This window comes from Pseudorca crassidens, chromosome 20 (assembly GCF_039906515.1).
Source record: "Pseudorca crassidens isolate mPseCra1 chromosome 20, mPseCra1.hap1, whole genome shotgun sequence".
Lineage (NCBI taxonomy): Eukaryota > Metazoa > Chordata > Mammalia > Artiodactyla > Delphinidae > Pseudorca > Pseudorca crassidens.
Window position 1 is genome coordinate 47,563,197 of NC_090315.1, and position 17,782 is coordinate 47,580,978.

Genomic DNA, 17,782 nt, shown 5'->3' on the forward strand with positions numbered 1-17,782 from the left:
GTATCTGCACACATAAAGAAGCATATACGAGCATTATAATAATGAGTTAAAAGTCATGTTCTTAATCCCTAAGTTGGCCAATTGGTTGCAGTATCTTCCATGATCATAAACTGCATTCCTGACTCTAGATATAGCACTCGTTATTGACTATTATGTCAACAGGGGGTGGAATTTGAGTGAAAACATGGTAGAAAGCATCTGGGTAAGCTTAAAAATAGGAATCAGAAGTAAGGGCTTAGGGTGGATATTCTACAATTTGCGAGGCCAAATGAAGAATATATATAGCAATCCTGATTTAGATGCTAAAAAATATAAACTCATGATATAATGATCATATGGAGTCAACTATTCAAATCCATTTTCAAAGTCTCATGCCACTAAAAGTAAAATTTCTGATAGATTCATGGTTGGCCTTGCTAGTAATTTGCATCCTCAGTAGTTGGAAGAAATGATAGGAAAACTAATTATATGAGCCTAAATTTGCTCAACAAGTGAGAACTTCTCAGAGAGGTAGAAAAAAAATTAGCACCCTGGAAGAAAGTAGTCATTTAATATTAGAGCTTAAAAGAGCCAGGAATGGTGAATATTGAACATAATCAGACATATACCCTATAGCTACCTGTCCAATAAGTTAGCCCATTAAATTAAAATTAGTTAAAATTTAATAAAATTAAAGATCAGTTTCTCAGTTGTACTAGCTAGCAGCTACCCTTTTGGACATAATATTTCCATTATTGCCAAAGTTCTTTCAAACAGTGTTATCCTAGACATCAGAAAGGCAGATTTTTAAATATTTACATTAAGGATAAATATAATTTTATGAGCATCATCTCTAAAAAGTTAGCTCAAGAAAAATAAGGAGGCCCTCCAAAATAACATTAAAATTGCACCTAACACATAACACATTGTTTTGTAATTGGTTTATTGCTTGTATTGCAATAAGGCAGGAGTGTGTGTCTGTTTCACTGTATCTGCCACATAGTAAGTGTATTGGTAGGAACTTCAGCTAGTAGATAAAATAAAGAAATTCTCAGGCAAAAAAGGAGGGGGGATAAGTAAAGAGCAGTGTGATTTCACAGGGATCTGTTTGATTAAATTTAGATAATTGATTGTGTATAAAAGATATAAGGAGGAACATATAAAGGAGATAATTTGAGACTTGCTTCTAGGGGAAAGTAAAAGAGAGAGACTTGCTGCAGGATTTTAATCTTCCGTTAAGAAATTACTAAAAGAGAGAGTAAGAGGAATAGATGGAGAGAGAGAGAGAATTATTCTCTAAATTCTTTTACTCTACCTTCTCTGTCAATAAAAAGATTTTCAGACAAGGAAGAAGAAAATAAATCTGTTATTGAGGGGTGTATCCCAAGATCAGGTAAAAAGATTAAAAGAGAGCACTAATTGTTGGAATTCAAGTCTCATATCCCAGATATATTACTTTAAGAGGTGCTATGAGAATTTGCAGTTGAGCTTGAAGAACTACAGATGTTTTTGAGAAAATATACATATTGGGAGATGTGCTCGAAGCCTGAATAAGAGGGGAAATTTTCCCAATTTTCTAGAAATGTTTTGTTGATTTTAAAATCAGTTATTTAAAAATTATTTTTGTAAACACTTGGGAAAGGGAATTTTGATCACTAGGAATAAATACAGGTTTACAAAGAACAAATGTCTTCACTTCCTTTTTTGATGGAATTATTTCAGAGAGCTTCTGTAGTCACAGTTTAGCTCAGACTTTCAATTTTCCTTGCCTAGATAAGAGGCTAAGAAGCAGAGCAGAAAGCTGATGAAAGCCAAATGGAGCTTTCAGCATTCTTACAGTGATGGGAAGACAAAAATTGGAGTTCAGGAGGAAATGGGACCTGGGAGATAAAGTGAGCTAGATGTAATCAGAGCCTTACAAAGACTATGTCTAGCTTTAAATTAACTTACTCTTTTATTAGATTGGGGTGATTTGTACTTTTTCTGTCCTACTGCTTCCCAGATGATAGGGTACATTTTATTCAGAGAAAGCTATGACCATTTGAAGCCTTTAAAATGGCACCCATTCTATACTTTCCAGGAATATCAAGAAACAGGACCGAAGGGAGAAAAAAAATTGTACAGTAGAAACAGACACAGAGTAAACCAGATATTGGAGGTATCAGAAATAACTCCTAAACTCCAAACTGATAATATTTTGAAGAACGAAAGAACTGCAACTCACAAAAAAAATCAAATGAATATTCTAGAACTGAAAATGCAATAACTGAAATTAAGGCATCTATAAATACATTTAACAGCACAGGTTGGAAACAGATGAAGAGAGGATTATTATATGATAGATCAGTAAAAAATATTCAAGCCAAAGCAGGAAGAGCTAAAAGGATGGAAAATGAACAGCATAAAATACATATGAGATATGGTGAAAATATCTAACATATGTGTAATTGGAACCCTACAAGGAAAAGAGAGATTGTAATAAAAATAATATTCCAACTGATAATAATTTCCAAAAGGGTGGAAAGATATCAAGCCACAGATACCTCAAGCAGGATAAATACAAAGAAAAGCACACCTAGGCACATCAATAGGACTGCTGAAAATGAAAACTGAGGAGAAGAATCTTAAAAGAAGGTAAAGAAAGACGTTATTTTATAGAAGCAATAGTAAGACTAACAGCTGATTTCTCGACAGAAATTATGGAGACCAAAAGCCAATGGAATGACAGCTTTAATATGCTGAAAGAAAATAATTGCCAATCTGGAATTCAATACTCAGTGAAAATATAATTCAAAACAAGATGAAACAACTTTATAGACAAACAAAAACGGAGAGAACTTAGCATCAGCACACCTCACCTAAAAAAACAAACAAACAACAAAAAAAAAAAAGGAAGGGAATTCTTTAGAAAGAAGAAAAGCAACCCCAGAAAAAAACATGGAAATAGAGGAAAAAACAAAGATCAATACACAAGGTACATATGTTAGTAAGTCAGAATGAATCTTAACTATACATTAAAAAGAAAAAAAGAAAACATCTTGTGAGGTTTAAAATATATAAACAATAAAATGCATGTTAACAATAACATGAAGGGTGGTAGAGGGTCAACAAAATGAATCTAATCTAAGGTTCTAGTATCATCTGGGAAGTGGTAAAAGTACTAATTTGTAATTAATAGATTATAGTAAGTCAGAGGTGCATGTTGTCATATTTAGGGTAACACTTAATAGTAAAATAATGTATTATTAACAAGCTAATAGAGAAGAAAGTGGAATAACAAAAATACTTGATTAATCTCAAAGAATGCAAAAAAAAGGAATGAAACAATATAAATCAGGTAAAATAGGAAACAATAAAGTAATATGTATATAATTTTAAATGTATAAGTAACTGCTTTAAATATCAGTTGACTCAGTTCTCCAGTTAAAAGTCAAAATTGTAAGAGTGGATAAAAGATAAAGTCTAACTAAAAACAGGTAAAGTTGAAATAACAAGATAAAAAATAACCCACCTATACCAAAATATGACTAGAACAACTGTAATAACATTAAACAAAATAGATTTTAAGGCAAGAGATAAAGATGTATATGGAATAATTTTTAAAGTGTCAATCCAACACAATATAATTTCTTAATTTGTGTCCACTTAATAACATAGCCACAAAATATATAAAGCAAAAATTGACAAAACTAAAAAATATGTACACAAATTCACATCATGGTGTAAGACTTTAACACACTTTTAACACACCTCGCTTGTGGTAACAAATAAAACAAGTATACAAGCAGACAAAAAAATTAGTAAGAATATAGATGAACTCAACAACATAATTATCCAACATAACTTAGTTATACATAGAACACTGCACCTAACAATCTCAGGATTCATTCTTTTCAAGTGGACATTTACCAAAATTGACCATAATATCCCTTTGAACTGTGTATTTTTATTTTATTTATACTTCTGCAGCTCAGAGAAGTGCTGTGTTGTTGCTTCAGGGCAACACATAAGAGCCTAGTTCTCGTGCCTCAGTGCACTCACCACAGTCTCCCTTGGAACCTGAGGAACCAGCATGCAGCGAAGGCAGACAAAGCCATGAGAAGGTGCTTTCCCCGTGGGGAAGAAAAAGACATTTCAGACACCTTGAGAAGGAAAAAGACAACTGTCTTTTCTGTGCCTGGCCACCCTGGGGATTTAGTGCTACAGCAATCATGTACATCAAATAGGAACTATCTGGTAGGTTGTCTGAGAAGGGATCTCAACAATTTTCTAAACATATGATGAGAATCAGGGACCCAAATAAATGGTATTAAGTCAAAAAAAAATTGACCATAATACAACTCTCAAAAATAGTCAGATTTAAATCATTCAGAGTAGACTGACCACAGAGATCTGGAAAGCACTGACAAGAAGCTAAAAATCAATAACACTAAGATAACTAAAAGTTTCGTGAATCCCCAAAGGTATGGAACTTAAGCCATATACTTCTAAAAAACTATGTTGCAAAGAGGAAATTAGAAAATATTTTGAATCAAATAATAATGAATATATGACATATGAAAAGCTAGGGGTTATATCTAAAGCTATGCTTAGAGGAAAATGTATAGCCTTTAAAGGAATGTTTAAAAAGAAAAAGAGGTTAAAAGTCAGTGATACAAATACCTTATCAAGAAATTAGAAATAGAATAGAAAAGGAAACCCAAAGAAAATAGAAGGAAGAAAATAATAAGGACAGAAATGAACTAGATAGAAATTAGCTGTATAATAGAGGAAATCAACAGCAGCAGAATATTCATTTTTCTCAAGTGCACACAGTATTTCAAAGAAATAGACCGTATGTTGGGCCATAAAACAAATCTTGAATTGAAATTACACAGAATATATTCCCTGAATACAGTGGTATTAAATTAGGAATTCATAGTAATAAGATACCCAGAAAAATAACTGAATGTTTGGAAATTAAACAACACACTTCTAAATAATACATGTCCAAGAAGACATCACAAATCACAAATAAATGATAATGAATACCCATCCTATGAAAGTATATGGGATACAACTAAAGCAGTCCTTAGAGGGAGATGTATAGATCTACACATCTATTTTAGAAAAGAAAAGTGTAAAATTAATTATCTAAGATTCGACCTTGTGAACCTAGAAAAAGAGAAGCAAATCAAACCCAAAGTAAGTAAAAGAAAGGAAATCATAAAATTAAGAGTAGAAATCAAAAGAAGATCAACATATAGAAGTTGATTCTTCAAAAGTTTAATAAAATTGATTTTTAAAAGAACGATCAAGAAAAAAGAAAACACAAATCACCAATATCACAAATGAAAGAGGGGACATTACTAAAGTTTTGAGAGACAAAAAGTAGAATAATAAGATATTGAACAACTTGTTCTAATCAATCCGATAACTAAGGTGAAATGGACAAATTCCTTGAAAAACACAGCCTACTAAAATTGACACAAGAAATTAAAAATTTGAATACTCCTAGATCATTTTCTTAAATGTTGAATTTATAATTGAAAAACTGCCCACAGTTTTTAGACCTATAGCTTCACTGGTGTATTCTATCCAATGTTTAAGGACAAAACAATGACAATCTTACACAAACTTCTTCAGAGTATAGAGGCAGGGGACACTCTCCAACTCAGTCCTTAAAGCCACGAAGACCCTGATAACAATACCTAAGTCATTTCAAGAAAAGAGAATTATAGAACACTCTCTCTCGTCAACATGAGTTCAAAAACCCTTAACAAGATATTAACGGGTAAAATGTTGCAATGTATAAAAAAATAAATACATCATGAGCAAGTGGGGTTTTCACGGATTGCAAGGTTGGTTTAACACAATGAAGATCGGTCATTGTAATTCACCATGACAACAATATTACTTATTTCAATAGAGGCAGAAAAGGCATTTGACAAAATTTAACAACCATTTAAAAAAAAATTCTTAGCAACTGAGAATAGAAGGATCCCTCTTCCACTTGATAAAGGGCATCTTTCTTAATGATGAAAGACTGAATTCTTTCTCTCCTAAATTCAGGAACAAGGCAATGATGTCTCCTAAGATTGGAAGCAAGGCAAGAATGTTCACTTTCACCACTCACCACTTCTATTCAACATTGTTCTAGATGTCCTTACCAAGTTAAAGACAAAAATTAGTGGACATGGTTACTGGAAATGAAGACTTAAGCTATCTATTTACAGATTAGTTCATTGCATTTGCAGAAAATTATAAGGATTCCTTGTAAAAGCTACCATTTGTGTAAAAAAATGGGAGGGAAAACATATCTGAGTATAATATATCAATATCTGGAAGGATAAACGAGAAACCAGTAACTGATTACCAATTTGGGGGTGAGGTTAGAAAATCATGGCCAGAAGAGGAGCAGGAAGGAGATGTTTTGCTTTCTACATTAAATTATCAATTCTGAAAAATAGTTAACGTATTACCTATTCAGAAATACCTTTTTTAAAAAAAGACTGAGGGACTTCCCTGGTGGCGCAGTGGTTAAGAATCCACCTGCCAATGCAGGGGACACAGGTTCAAGCCCTGGTCCGGGAATATCCCACATGCCGTGGAGCAACTAATCCCGTGTGCCACAACTACTGAGCCTGCACTCTAGAGCCCACGGGCCACACTAGCCTGCATGCCACAATGACCGAAGCTGACGTGCCTAGAGCCTGTGCTCCGCAACAAGAGAAGCCACTGCAATGAGAAGCCCACTCACCGCAACGAAGAGTAGCCCCCGCTCGCCGCAACTACAGAAAGCCCGCACGCAGCAATGAACACCCAATGCGGCCAAAAATAAAATTAATTAATTAAAAAATATATATGCTGGGCTTCCCTCGTGGCTCAGTGGTTGAGAGTCCACCTGCCGATGCAGGGGACAGGGGTTTGTGCCCCGGTCCAGGAAGATCCCACATGCCACGGAGCGGCTTGGGCCCGTGAGCCATGGCCGCTGGGCCTGCGCGTCTGCAGCCTGTGCTCCGCAACGGGAGAGGCCACAACAGTGAGAGGCCCGCATACCGCAAAAAATATATAATAAATAAAAAAATATATGCTAAAAAATAATTTTAAATAAAAAAGACTGAAAGTTGGCATTGCCCTATCAATTTGGTAACTAATGAGCACCTCTCAGTTCTACAGCTCTCCTCTTAGTTCCCATAGCCCTCCACCGCAAACAGGATAGGACTCTCTTATTAGACTTAGATATTATGCAACATGATCATCATTTCAGAATTACACGTACATTTTTAAAGGAACACTTTCATGGGTATATCATGAACTGCATTAATATGAGCTGTAGTTTGACTTTTGATTATTTATAATTTGTAATCTATCTACCATAGATACCTATTTAATGCTTTCTCACTAAATCTTTTACCTGCATTGCTATTTAGTAGTAGCAGTAAAGACTGAATTTCATTTCCTTTACCTTATTTCTCTCTAATACTAACCAATACACTGAAATAATAATAATATAGCAACAGTAAAATGTAACATTATTAGTGCTTATTATATGGAAATACTGTGCTAAATTCTTTACATGCATTGTTTCAAAATTTAATACCCATAATTCTGTCAACAGAGATAGAAAAGATAAGAAGTTACAGGCCTGATTCAGATTAAATAGCCATTCTCCACATTAATTCATTGTACTCTGTAGTTTGGTACACTGTACCAGTTAAGAAGCATGTAACAATTGAGGGTGTGTTATAAAGGACACTCATAAATGGAAGTTTGGGCGAAGAGCAACAGAATTTAGAACATGCTTACATGCTCATATATAAACAGAGGACAGTTTCAAGTCAACATTATGCCATCAAATAGAAATCTGTGCTGGTATACAAACCAGAGCGAAACTGTCTCTGTCTCTAGGTAATTTAAACAGAGGTATAAAATTGTTTTAACCTGAATTATTAAAGTAATTTGAACTATGTCCACCTGACTAAGGGAAGTAATGAAATCTCTTTTTTTCTGACTGCTGCTTCTTGCTTTGTTTTTCTTTATGAATTCTTTGAGGCCATTAGTAATATTCCAAATATTATATCAGTTCTGAATCCACCCAATAGGTTCATTCACTATTTGTTCATCTCTATTCATCATAAACATGCATTAATCCACACTGGTAATTTTCACATCCTGAAAATGTTAGAAAACCACAGTAATCTTTACTCTGAGAATTAACCAGCACCAACATTATCAGGCCTGCTTAAGCACCCAGATGATTCCACCTGCTCTTTAGCAACATATACTATGATAGCACCAAGAATTCCCTCTGTCACAAATACCTGGACCAGGAGGCACTCTACTGCATCCCCAAATTAGGAGTAGCTGTGCTTTTGGCTTCCGAGCTGTAGACAGCTGCGGGGGGCAGGCACCAAGTTGCCGCTGCTTTCCTCAGCCTCAGACCTAGAAGGGCCTGTCTCGGTGCTCATCTTGGCAAACCCTGATAGCTCCCTGTAATGGGAGCCCCATCTGAGACCAATGAAGAAGCAAAGATGGTTTCTGAAAACCTCCTGTACTACGAAATATTATGCTGTGGCTCTGAATATACTCCTCTTCGTATATTCTCTCTTCTCCCCTCCCTTCCATATCCATGCCCTTATTTAATTCCGGTTTCCATTAAAATACTATTTGGGTAGCAAATTTCACAGATTGGATCCATCTCGATTCTGCCATGCAAAGAAAACACATCTGTCTTACTCTTCATTTAAAATAAGGAAAAAATTGAAATAGCAAAATGCTGTAGTCGCTCTGAGCTATCTCCTAATGAACCAGTTTGTCCCATGAGCTGTAGTGAGGAGCTTCTTCTCCACGGTTCGAACTCTTTATGCATATTAATATTATGCATGTTTTCCATGTAACTCCTTCTGACTTGCTCTCACCCCATCCTTTGAATTGATTTAAATAAAAATAATTTATGTGGACATTCCTTCAGTCAGGATTTTCTCTCCCCTTCTTAAAGACATCCATAATATTTCATTGATGCTTTGCATCCAAACCGAGTAGTTATGCTTTTGCATATCATTAGAGCTTTATAAAGAACAACAGCGACATCTGCATGTGCTGCAGCGCCAAGGAGATAGGAAAAATACCGAAAACAAACTCCGTATTGGCTTGGAGGCTGTCTGGCTCTCTGCCTCCCCAGCAGCCCCTGCCACCACCATGGATAGAAGTAATTGTACAGTGTAATCACATCATGCCTCATCTGAATATTCATAGCAGAGACAAAGCTTTAGAGGATAAGGGAGGAGCAGGGATAATTTGAATATAAAACAGCATCTCATTTCCAAATCAACTTGTGCCAGTTAGACAGTGCACCAGAATTCAATACTAAGCAACATCGTTTTACAGTTTGGAAATTGTAAGGGAAAAAGATGGAGGAGAGAAGACACTCAATAAAGAAGAGGTGACATTATATTCTCATCTTGACTGAGGAAAAACAAAACAAAGCAACAATAACAACAGCGACAGAATAAAAATACTTAAAGTGTTATTTGAAGAGTCACCAACAGTGGCTAACCAGCTGCTACTTTTCCAGGAATGAAATAGCCTATTGAGGGAGCTTTAAAAGCTCCCAATTAATATGTTGTGCATGTATTGGATCTACAAAGAACTCACTGTATTCCTTCTCTCCCCACAAATCCCCCCAATACACACATATTCCCTAACCACCACCTTTCTTTCCTGTCGGGTGCAGGGGAAAAAATCAAAGCTACAGAATAATTGACTAATCACTTTAAAAGTGACAACATCCCTCTTCAAAAGAAAGGACAAAAAACAAACACGCACAAAAGGTGACTGTTCATTAATGAAGGGATAAATTACCGATGGCTTCTTCATTCTGTTTAGTTCATTACCCCCCAAAAGAAACAAATATAATCCACATGTTAATATTGGAGTCTTCGTTTTCTTTGCTTTAATATGATGCTCTTTTTAATTTTTTTTAAGTGTTGGTATTTGTAGAAGCCTCTGCCACTGCATTCCCCAAAGAGCTACTAGTTTCAACCCACTGGAGTTTATATTCCTTTAATTGTCTAGTGCAGGAACATTTCTGCTGTTTTTAAAAATATACCGCTCTGCAGGAATTAGAAGAATCCAAGGTTGTATCCAACTTCAAAGGTTTCCAAGTCATAATGATTTTAGCAAAAGTAGAAGACAGATCATGGAAAAAGTACCCCGTTTGAAGATAAGCATCATAGGGACCTTTTTTTCTTCCCTCTCTCCCCAACTTTGTACTTCTCCTGGCTCTGAATGCCACTCGCTAACACAGTTTAATGATATGCAAATGAAATATGCATAAAACCATTCTACTGTATGATGATTAAACACTGGAGACATTAGCAGCGGAGGCTTCACTCTTTGTAATAATCCTTCCCGACCATCCACTTTGATTGCGGAGTTATGGAAACCCATAGCAGTTGGCAGAGAGTGAAAGAGAGAGAAGGAAGGAAAGATGCAGGGACACATCACCCATCTCGGTGCTTCTCCCACTCCAGGAGAGGTTCCCCCCCTTTGTACTGCGTTCCTATTGCTGTCTTTTGTAATCCATCCATGCAGTCGCACCACAGCAATTAACGGAAAAAAACCTCTTTTCTCTTAATGTTTCAAAGCTCATTAGCCAAACGATTATTCCTCATTAACAGCGAAAGCTCTTTCATTAAAAGGAAGAATATGCCCAAAAAATGCCAGCACGGTTAATCCTGAGTCCCATTCTGGGCTGTAAATCCCATACTACTTGTATATTCCATGCGAAAGGGACACGCGCCAATCCACATTTTTTTAAAAAAAGAAAGAAAAAACAGTTTGTGTGTTTTGTAAAATCCACAAGAGCAGCAATTAATATTCCCATTGAATGACTTTATTTATTTATTTTTTTGTCTCTCCCTTTTGTTTCCAGCACCTGCCCCTGGCTCAGCGCCCGGTGCCAACAGAACACCTTTCAGGATCCACAGCAACGCAGACAACGTAAGTACCAGTCGTTTCCAGAAACCCTTATTCAGAATTTTTTTAAAAACAACCACCTAAAACATAGAGAGAGACAAGCCTCTTTCCCCTTCTTCTCCCCTGCGTTATGCCACCAGGGTTTCCTAAGTAGCACCTTCCAAATCCCTCTGCCTTCAAGTTTGTGCATGTCTGTGTGGCATCCCTCCTCCTCCTTCACTCCCATAGTGGATCTTGTAAAAGGGCTTCAGATCGGCCCCATTCATCTCCCTGGTGATAGCAGTGAATGTAGATAAATCTCTGACTGCCTGCCTGCTGCTGGAGTATGATTTTTATTTTGCTTTCTGTGTATACCTGGATCAAAAAGTGGGATGTATGCACACACATACATGCACATACACACATTTCCTTCTCTCTTTCTCTGCCTTCCTCTCCTTTTTCTCACACATGCATACATCCCACATATGTGTGTATATGCATAAACATATACACCAGTATACATACGCATACCTACAACACAAAAATATATACATATCTAAATGTTTAAATTGCCTGAAAATATGTGTATTTATATACACATACAACCTTACACACGTGTCTATATGCAATCGATAAGTGCCTATCCTTTAATTTATACCCATCTATATCTCCATTTGAGTATTCCCTCTCTCCTCCCAGCAGAAGCTGCGTGCAATTGCAATCCAGGATTGTAGAAGCGGTATTCTTTCCTTATGATTTCTGTTTGTAGATCTCTCTGCTCCTTTTTCTGCCTTCTTCCAAGCTGTAGAATTGGCATCTTTCCCTGAGGTTTTCCGAATGGCAAGTGGCACCGGCTGTGGCATGCATTCATGCCGCTTCCTATGGCATTTCTCTTCCGATGTCTGCTTTTTCTCTTTGTTTGTTGTTGACTAGGCTGAATGGTGTTTTTTTAAAGTTAATTATAAACGAAGTTGAATAGCATACAAGCCAACAGCTTGCCCCCACCCAAAAAAAAAAAAAAAAAAGCCCAACAGAAGTGCCTTCTGCTGCAACAGATGCCCAGATGATCACCCCTGGCATGGGCAAATGGGCACACAATTTTTGTGGTTGTTAATTTTTTTGTTTGTTGCTGTATTTGTTGTATGTTTTCCTTGTTTCTTTCTGATTTTTCAAGGAGTCCAGGATCCCGGCCTCTGCTTGGAACGGAACAGTGTCATGGCGGAGACGACGGCCTTTGTCTTGCTGGGTGTGAAAGCATTCTCTGTGCTGGCTCCAGTGCGGCAGAATCAAGTTTAAAGGAAAAAAGTGATTAAAGTCAGCTTTGTGCCTCTTTGGTGTGGAAGACCCCCAAACCCCAAGTAGCCGAGTCCCTGGATCCGAGGAAGGGCTCATAGTTGGAGCCAGCCTAGGCTGTAATCCTGGCACTTGCGCCTTCGGTTGCTGCTTGCTGTTCGCTCCTGGGGGTCTGGATAATCTCCCTTGGCTTTACCGCACTGTCTGGCCCGCGTACAGGGCCCCCGTAACATATACCCGCTGCTCCTATCACACGAAACTGTGGCGTTGCCCCTGAATGGATGGCACTGTGCCAACTCTTCTGCCATCCGCCCTTGCAGCTTTTTTCTTTCCTCCCTCCCTCCCCTTCTCCTCCTCCTCCTCCCGTCGACTTGACGTTAATTAACACACGGGTTAATTGATTTTAAAAGCCGAAGAATTACAGTTAACTTTTCCCACAGGGTACAGACGCCAGCCGCTTGGCACACTCTGCTTTTCGCACTGGTGCAGGGGGGCCAGGAAAGCCCGCAGCAAAACTAGCAACTGCTGAGGAACGTTGCCTGCTTATTGGAGTAGAGCCGATAGAAGTCGACGTGGTGCTGCCTCATCCTTACAGTATATAGCCATTCTATATTTTGTTAAGTAATCAAAGCACAACTGTATCTTCTTCTCCATTCATCTTTCAAAACAGGAAAACCCTTCAGAAGTTCTTATGGGGGGAATAAACCCTCCCCCAGACCATTTATTTCATCCATAATATGCTTGTTTCCAATAATAAGCAAATACCTGGTGCTTTTTTTTTTTCCAAGTCATAAGGAGGAAGGCTACCTCTTTCCTAAATATCACAGGCAAAGGAGAAGATTTTTTTTTTTTTTAAGGAGAAAGTTCCATAAAGTTCCTTTCTCTCTATCAGTGTTTTGTTTTGTTGCTGTTCCTCATGCCCCAGATTCGTTATTTATGGTGAAGAATTTCACTAAGAAAGTAGGTACATTGTAATTAAAAACGAAATTCATATGAAAACTGTTTGCTTTTTGTTTATAAGTGTGGATTTTTGTTTTCTGTCCCCTTCACCCCAGTCCCCTGTAGAAAATGAAAGCAATTGATACTATAGTTGGGAAGGAGACATGCAAGGCTGGAAACTTGATGCTTTCACCTTTTCATGCCTTCATTTTATTTCATTTTGTTTTTTAAAAGCATGTGGCAAGTGAAGCGACAAAAGGAATCCATTATGCAAATCATGTCACTTTGCATAATGTCTCATGACTGGAAGATGCAGATGAGCTGTATAATTTATGAGTGCCAGTGTCTGTCTAAAAGTGTTGCACACAATTTACCAAGTGAGCCTGAGAGACATGGGGAAGGCAGCTCTTCCAACTCCATTGCCAGGAAAGCTCTATATATTTTCCTACAAGTGTTCCCTAGTAATATTAAATGCTATTTAAAAGAAATTAAGGTGCCAAATGTTTATGAAAGATGAAGACTTTCCTTTCACTCCCTTCACCCAAATTCTTTGCCTAAAAGTTTACAAGAAAGTATTAGACTCTAAAACATTAATTTTTAGATTCAATTTGGAAAAGAAAAGTTATTTGAGCCAAACGTGCCATTTGTATATGGATTTTCCTTTCTACGGCAAGGAATGTCTTAGAGAAACAGACACTTTATCCATTTGTCTGGATCTGGTTAGGCAGAGAAATGGGATATCTCATTTTGGTTGGTTTTGTGTGTGCCCTGCTGTGTACAACATTTTATAAGTTATAGTCTCTTGGATGTATTAGATATGTAATATGGAAGACTGATACATTCATTATTCTTCTGATGACGTAATTCTGCTTTCATAGAAATCTTCAAAATAGAAATTCTATTCAATAAAAACTACATTTTAGTTAAGTCAGCTTAGTTGGTCACTCCATGTCTCATTTTGGTAACTTTTTTGAAAAGATGATTCTGTACCTTTTGAGAAGTTATAACATCTTTGATAACCTGACTAATCTGGCCTTATATTTTTCGTTTCAGTCATAGCAAGGTGTGTGAAAGAGAGGTACCGTTTGCCATGAGAATGTATACCAGGAGGATCTAAACTTTGGGGAGCATGTCAGGAAAGGCTTCCTGAGGAAAGTGAATTCAAGATCACTTCTGAAAGTTGAAGAGAAGTTAGACGAAAAGAGAGAGAAAGTATTCTCCATGCAAAGAATATGTTCAGTAAATCCTGAGACAAGAAAAGATCATGGTTGCTTGGAAGAACTAAAATAAAACCAGTGTGGCTAGAGTATAGATTATGGGTCATTGGATCATACTGGAAACAGATCAGGAGGTAAGCATGTGAGTAAGAGGTAACTTATTCATTACTTGCGTCTATTTTCTGGTGCTTGGTCTCTTATGTCATTATTAATTGTATGTACATACACATCATTAAGTTCATACTGAGAACTACTTACCGTTATAATACTTTTTATAAAATAATTTTTAGATTTTTCAAAATCAACTTGTGCATTGAACCATGAGATTTCTGAATCCAACCTTATGTGACATATTTCTTCTTTTTGTGAAGTTTTATTTTCAAAAAGTTAATAACCATTTAAGAAAATAAAATAAGAACACTCCACCTAATAAGAGCAAAATACAATTTTTTTTCAAGTATACTTGGAACATTGGCAAACATAGACCACTTTCTGGTTCATTTAATACAAATTAAAATTATTAAAGTCAAGCAAAATATATTTTCTGACCACAAACAAACTAAACTAAAAATCAATAACAGAAAGACGTCTGGACAAACCCAAATTTTGGGAAATTAAACACATGAGTCACAGAGGCAGTCACAGGGAAATTAGGAAAATTTTGAATTGAATGACAATGAAAGCACATTACAGAATTTGTAAGCTGCAGCTAAAGAAGTACTTACAGAGAAATAAGCTTTAATGCCTTATTTTAGAAACCAAAAAAGTTTTGAACTGATAATCTAAGTGTCTTAAGGAAACAAATTAGGCCCAAAGCAAGAAGAAGGAAGGAAATAATAAAGATAAGAACATAAACCAATGAAATTGAGAAAAGTAGGGAAAATCAACGTACCCAAAAGCTGGTTCTTCATGAAGAATACAAAAATTGATTAACATATAGCCAGACTGAATAAGAAAAAAAGTGTGAAGACACAGATTATCAAGACCTTGAATAGAAGAGGGGACATCACTACAGATCTGACAGATAGTAAATGGATAATAAGGGATAAATAAATTAAAACTTTGTAAATAAATTTGATAACCTAATTGAAATGGAAAAATTCCTTGAAAGACAGACTACCAGAATTCAAGAAGAAATAACCTGAATAGTTTTAGGTCTATTAAAGATATTGAATTTGTAGCTAAAAATACTTTCCTATAAAGAAAACACAGCCCAGATGGTTTCACTGGCAAGTTCTTCCAACATTTAAAGAAGAAATAATGTCAGTCCTAAACAACCTCTTTCAGGAAATAGAAAAGGAAGGAACCCTTTCCAACTGATTTTATGAAGTCAGCATTACTCTGATGCCCAAACCAGACAAATACAATATAAGAGCCGAGAACTACAGACCAATAACTCTCATAAGCATAAGCACAAAAATCTTTAACAAAATGTTAGCAAATTGAGTTGAATAATATGCAAAAAGAATGCATGACCAAGTCAGGTTTATTCCAAAAATGAAAAGTTGGGTCAACATTCTAAAATCAGTTTGACTTACCATATCACCAGATTTGTTAAATCATGAATTTAATGGATGTAGAAAAAAGTGAGCCACAGTAATCAAAACAGTGTGATAGTGAGGTAAGGATGGACATAAAGATTAGTGGAGGAGAAGAGAAAGCCCAGAAATAGGCACAACTTTTTGATAAAGGGTCAAAGATAATCCAGTGGAGAGACAATAGTCTTTTCAATACATGATGCTGTAACCAAATAAATAAATACCTTTACCCATGCTTTACTATAATATAAATGTTAATTTTAAATGGGTATTGAAACAAAATAAAAAATACTGTAAAAGTTCTTGAAGAAAGTATAAAATAAATATTTGTAACCTTGGGCTAGGCAAAAGATTTTATAGAGAGGGAAGATTTTATAGCAGGGAAAGAAACCTGGACCATAAATGAAAAAGATAAACTGGACTTTAGAAAAGTTGAAAACTTTTGCTATTGGAATGACAATGTCAAATAAGTGGGAAAAAAAAGCTATGGACAAATATTTGCAACCCATAATGAGATAAATTAATCTAAATCAAACAAAAAATGACACAGAAGATAGAATTAGTAGATGAAGACATTAAAACAGCCACCACGGGCTTCCCTTGTGGTGCAGTGGTTAGGAGTCCGCCTGCCAGTGTAGGGGACACAGGTTCGAGCCCTGGTCCAGGAGGATCCCACATGCCACGGAGTAGCTAGGCCCAAGTGCCACGGCTGCTGAGCCTGTGCTGTGGAGACCACGAGCCACAACTACTGAGCCCACGTGCTACAACTACTGCAGCCCATGCACCTAGAACCCATGCTCTGCAACAGGAGAGGCCACCACAATGGGAGGCCTGTGTACCGCAGCGAGGAATAGTCCCCGCTCAACACAACTAGAGAAAGCCCACGCACAGCAACAAAGACCCAATGCAGCCAAAAATTAAAAAAACAAAGAAGCAAAAAAAACAAACAAAAAAAACAAAACAGCCACCACAACTGAATTCCATATATTCAAAAACTTAGAAGAAATCAGGAACATATTAAATGTGGATATGAAAGACAAAATAAAAAATACTCTAATTGAACTTGTAGAGACTAAAACTACCATGTCTGAGATGAAGAATACCATGTCAGGAAGGGATTGACAGATTAAATATTTCAGAAGAAAGGATTAGTCAACTTTAAGACATATAAATAGAAACTATCCAAAATGAGACACAGAAAGAAAAGCAACACAAAAATAATGGACAGAGCAACAGCGAATTGTGGGACAACTTCATGTGGCCTGATATACGTGTAACTGAAGCCCTTGAAGGACAGATAGAAGGGGGACAAAAACTATATTCAAAGAAGTAGCTGAAAATTTTCTAAATCTGGTGAAAATTATAAGCCAATGGCTCCAACTATCTCAATGAACTCCAAGCACAAGAAACATGAAGAAAACTACACTAAGGCAGATCATAATGAAATTGCTTAAAATCAGTAAAAAGTAGAACATTTTAAGAGTAGCTAGAGAAAAGAAGATACATTATGTACAGAGGGACAAAGACTAAAATGACAGCAAATTTCTTGTTGAAATTAATGCAAGTCAGAAGACAGTGGAGTAATATCTTTAAAGTGTTGAAAGAAAAAAAAAGTTACACTGAAATTCTATAAACAACATAAAATATCTTCCAAAAGCAAAAGTGAAATACAAATTTTTCAGATGTACAAAAGCTGAAATAATGCATCATTAGCAGACATGCACTACAGGAAAAAAAAAGTAAAGGAAATTCTTCAGACAAATGGAAAATTATACCACATGAAGAAGATCCTTCGAAACGGTAATCATGTTGGTAAATTTTTTTTAACTTAAATGTATTTAAAGGTAATTGATATTTAAGGCAAAAGTAGTAACAAGA

The 17,782-nt window shown here is 36.3% G+C and overlaps 1 long non-coding RNA gene across 1 annotated transcript in view; it reads right to left on the reverse strand.

Annotated features, from left to right (window-relative positions):
- Positions 1 to 9,104, reverse strand: part of LOC137214546 (uncharacterized) — a 143,254-nt gene extending 134,150 nt beyond the window's left edge. Inside the window, exon 1 of the long non-coding RNA XR_010938937.1 lies at positions 8,283 to 9,104. This is a non-coding gene — a long non-coding RNA (uncharacterized lncRNA). The remainder of the gene's footprint in view (positions 1 to 8,282) is intronic.
- Positions 9,105 to 17,782: the final 8,678 nt, after the last annotated feature.